Raw genomic sequence first — 4,635 nt, 5'->3', positions numbered from 1 at the left:
GTACAGTGAACTCATTGGCTGCGTCTCAATTCGCAGGCTGCGTACTTCCGAGGACGCAGCCTACCTAGCCTCCGGAGGACCCAGACTCGGTAGGCTGCTCCGGAGGATCCTCAGCCGTTGGTAAATGGGACGGTCTAGCCTTTGGAGCACTTCCTGGTTGCGACACGACGTCATCACGTTTACCCCAAACACAGCGCGAAACAAAATCCGACAGCTCGAGAAATACTGAAAGAAACAACAAAAAAATAGATATGGAAATTTTTATTTCTTTTATTTACTTGTTATTGGAGGAGCAGAGTCGCTTTGACGGCTTCGGCGGCAGCAAAACCTGCGACGGATTTTTCTCAGGCTGGCAGAGCGCAGTGGAGAGGTAAGATCTACCTGCTATTATTCTAACCCACAGGGGCCTGCTAATGATCAGAATATACCAGCTATTAAATAAACGCTTGTCAGCAGATTGATGAATAGGTTTAAATATCAAATTTTATATTTATTTGTAAGTTTGTGATTTATTTGTAACTTTAGTAATTTGAATTGAATAGTTAAATGTGTACAAACCCTGTAAATAACTGACTTAAATCACTACTTTCACCATTACTAATGTTGTGTTGAGAAGCCAAACTGTTGAGAAATAAATCATTTTTGTCTAAATTGTTATCCCCTTACTGCCTGATTTTATTTGCAAATATATATATATATATATATATATATATATATATATATATATATATATATATATATATATATATATATATATATATATATATATATATATATATATATATAAATAAAACATAATACAGGGGAAAAAAATAAAAATACGAAAAAAATAAGTTAAATAGTGGATCTAGATGAAGTAAAATTTAATTTCTAATAAATCATGTAATAAAGATAAGGAAAAAAGATAGATGACTGAATAAAAATAAATATTTTTGTCTTTTTTTTTCTACAGGTCATAACAGCCCCAGAGGATGAAGAGCAGGACGACATGCCAGAGGATGAGGAGGGGGAGAACGTGTAGGAGGCAGTCAGTGGTGCTCCATGGAGGGACCAGCTGTCTGCTGAGGTGTCTGCCCTGGAGGAGGGTCTACCCGACCACCGTTACATTTAGATGGCAAGTAGAATCACATTTTAGCTGTTCTCATTTCAGGGTTATAAAAACAGTTTTAGTAAAGTCATTATTTTCTGCGTCTTTTTGAACATTTTTAGTAACATGGCAGCCATCGATTGGATCAGCAGTGGAGAGAGGCATCCCCCCCACCCCCCAGATGATGTCCCACTCTCAGTCAGAAGACTCCAAGGACATCTGTGTGGCATCCCATCCAGTCCAGCAGCACCACCAGGGACTCCTGCTCAGTCACAATTATATATATATATATGTTCTCTAATAATATTTACTGTATATCTTCTGTAAATAGTTGTAGTAGTTAATTATAAAATCTAATGTCAATAGTTAAAAATGTTTAATAGTTTATTGTAAATACTTGCTTCTCTAAAAATAAACTGTCACTGACAAGTTGTTTTAAGTTTGCTTAAATTACAAAGAAGTGATGAAACAGATCATGTAAAAAGGTTAAAAGACTTTAAGAACACACCGACAGCAATAACTTTTATAAACAATTTAATAATTTAATTTAATAACAGCAACACAGAACTTCAACTTGTTAAAAAAAAAAAACACCAAAATAATAACATCTGTCCACCATCCTCTCCAATAAATGAAATAATCTGTCCATCCTTTCCCGCCTCCCTCTGCCATCTCCTCCCTGATTAAATCCACCAACTCGTCTCTCCTTCTTCTCTTCCTCCTTTCCCTCCTCTCTCATTCTCATTCTCTTCCTCATCTTCACCCTGATGCTGCCCAGCCTCTGCAGCATCTAGCCCTGGTGTGTCCTCAGGGATGGAGGCAATTAGGACAGGTGGGGCAACAGAGGGCCTCTGTCCTAATACCTCCTCCATGAGGACAAACCAGGGCCAGGTGGCAGCAGTAGGGTTCCCACTGACCCGCTGTCCTGTCCAAGGATCTTTGCATTCCTAAAGTAGAGGAAAACTATTTGTATCAACAGATGCTATTTTCTGTAGTGTTTCTTTAAAGCTAGTAAAAAGGAATGTTTCATGATTTGGATGGATTGATGAAATTCTACAGAAAAAGACTTTGGAATGGTAACCTGGAGATTACTTTTTCAAGCTTACTCAAAGTGGAAATTAATATGAATATAATAAATGAAAGATATATATATATATATGTGTGTGTGTGTTTCATTATATTACCCAAACCTGAACCTACTTTGTATTTTTTTTTAAGTTGTCCCACACAAGGATCACTTCTATCACAAATATGAGATTTACAAAAAGTGGCATCTGAGCATCATTTGATGTGATCAAATTATTATATATTTGTACGTTGGTGTTTGAACAGGACTTATTTTAACCTGTGTGACTTTTACATAGAAATGCAACATGTAGATGGAATTCTGCCTCAACTCTTCCCTCCATCCGACTGCAGCAGTATATTTGGCCCCGATGATGAAGTGGTCATTTTATCCACTCCTCTGTCTGCTCCCTGGAACAAAATGACATGTAAAGCATATTTCTGTTAAGTCAACAGGCAAAATGACTGTTCTCTATAATTACACTGGTATTGTTCTTCAAGCGAATTATACTTTAAACCTTATTATACTGTACTGTAAATTAACTATACATTATTGAGTATTAAAACAAAACGTTTGCAGTATTAACAGCCCAGTACAGCTGGACTAATGTTATTTCTTCAGCTGCATTAAGCTTTAAAAGTTCTAATACTTTGTAATAAACTGTATGAGAATAAATAGATCTGATTAGAGAGGGATACGGCTATTAGTACAGTAAGATGTAGGTTAAAATGAAAAATAGTGACATTTGTATGAAGGCTTTTAATTGTTGATGAACATCACGTATCAACAGGTTAGCTCTTAGCTTTAGCTTTAGCTGGTCCTACACATTCCGGTGGCTCCGTTACCGTCATGTATTTTAATAGATGTTCATAAAAAAAAAAAAAAAAAAAAACTACTTACATTTAAAGGTGTTCTCAGCTCTACTGCCGGCGCTGCTGCTGCTTTCGGTTGTCCGTAACTTGAAGAGACTCCGACTTTCTTCTTCTTCTTCTTCTTCAACTACTAAAAAAAAAAAAAAAGCACGCAAAGCACCTCGGGAAATCTAGCGGGAGGCGAGGCCACTAAGGACGGTAGCGATGCATCCTCAGAATTCGGGGAAAAGGAGGACGCATTTTGAGGCTGCATTTTAAGCGTCCTCAGAATTTTTGCCAAATGGGACGGCCTCCGCGCAGCGTTGTGACGTCACCGGCCTCAAAATGCGTACTACCAAGTACGCAGCCTGCGAATTGAGACGCAGCCCTCGTCATGTTCAAGAAACCAGTCTGAGATGATTCCAGCTTTATGACATGGCGCATTATCCTGCTGAAAGTAGCCATCAGAAGTTGGGTACATTGTGGTCATAAAGGGATGGACAGCAACAATACTCAGGTAGGCTGTGGCGTTGCAACGATGCTCAATTGGTACCAAGAGGCCCAAAGAGTGCCAAGAAAATATTCCCCACACCATGACACCACCACCACCAGCCTGAACCATTGATACAAGGCAGGATGGATCCATGCTTTCATGTTGTAGACGCCAAATTCTGACCCTACCATCTGAATGTCTCAGCAGAAATCGAGAATCATCAGACCAGACAACGTTTTTCCAATCTTCTATTGTCCAATTTCGATGAGCTTGTACAAATTGTAGCCTCAGTTTCCTGTTCTTAGCTGAAAGGAGTGGCACCCGGTGTGGTCTTCTGCTGCTGTAGCCGATCTGCCTCAAAGTTCGACGTACTGTGCGTTCAGAGATGCTCTTCTGCCCACCTTGGTTGTAACGGGTGGTTATTTGAGTCACTGTTGCCCTTCTATCAGCTCCAACCAGTCTGGCCATTTTCCTCTGACCTCTGGCATCAACAAGGCATTTCCGCCCACAGAACTGCCGCTCACTGGATGTTTTTTCTTTTTCGGACCATTCTCTGTAAACCCTAGAGATGGTTATGCGTGAAAATCCCAGTAGATCAGAAATACTCAGACCAGCCATTCTGGCACCAACAATCATGCCACTTTCAAAGTCACTCAAATCACGTTTCTTCCCCATACTGATGCTCGGTTTGAACTGCAGGAGATTGTCTTGACCATGTCTACATGCCTAAATGCACTGAGTTGCCGCCATGTGATTGGCTGCTTAGAAATTAAGTGCTAACGAGCAGTTGGACAGGTGTACCTAATAAAGTGGCCGGTGGGTGTATATAAAAAAATGAATATTAGGAACTATATTTATCAAACATTATACTGGGCAAGTAAAAATTGTTTCTGGGCAAATTAAATGTGAAAGTCACTTGCCCGAAAGGCAAGTGGTATATATAAAGCCTTAAATGGTCAAACTCAATCTAATATCAGATATCAGATCATTCTCTATGTTCCTAACAGAGCACTTACCTGTCAGTCTGCAGGTTTACTAATGGTTCCAAGAATTTCTTGAAGTAGAATGGGAGGCAGATCTTTTAGTTATCAGGCTTCTCTCCTATGGAACCAACTACCAGTTTTAGCCTGTGAGGGAG

At 39.4% G+C, this 4,635-nt stretch overlaps 1 long non-coding RNA gene across 1 annotated transcript; it reads right to left on the bottom strand.

The window, feature by feature from the left end:
• Nucleotides 1–1,745: 1,745 nt before the first annotated feature.
• On the bottom strand, nucleotides 1,746–3,089 carry LOC119774989. Its single transcript, XR_005279601.1, has 3 exons — nucleotides 3,054–3,089; nucleotides 2,448–2,563; nucleotides 1,746–2,034 (listed from the first exon to the last, which is right to left on the bottom strand). It is a non-coding gene; the product is annotated as an uncharacterized LOC119774989 (long non-coding RNA).
• Nucleotides 3,090–4,635: the final 1,546 nt, after the last annotated feature.

This window comes from Cyprinodon tularosa, unplaced genomic scaffold (assembly GCF_016077235.1).
Source record: "Cyprinodon tularosa strain WSP-4 unplaced genomic scaffold, ASM1607723v1 ctg840, whole genome shotgun sequence".
NCBI lineage: Eukaryota > Metazoa > Chordata > Actinopteri > Cyprinodontiformes > Cyprinodontidae > Cyprinodon > Cyprinodon tularosa.
Note: the sequence above shows the minus strand (reverse complement) of the source record. Positions and strands in the feature narration are given on the sequence as shown.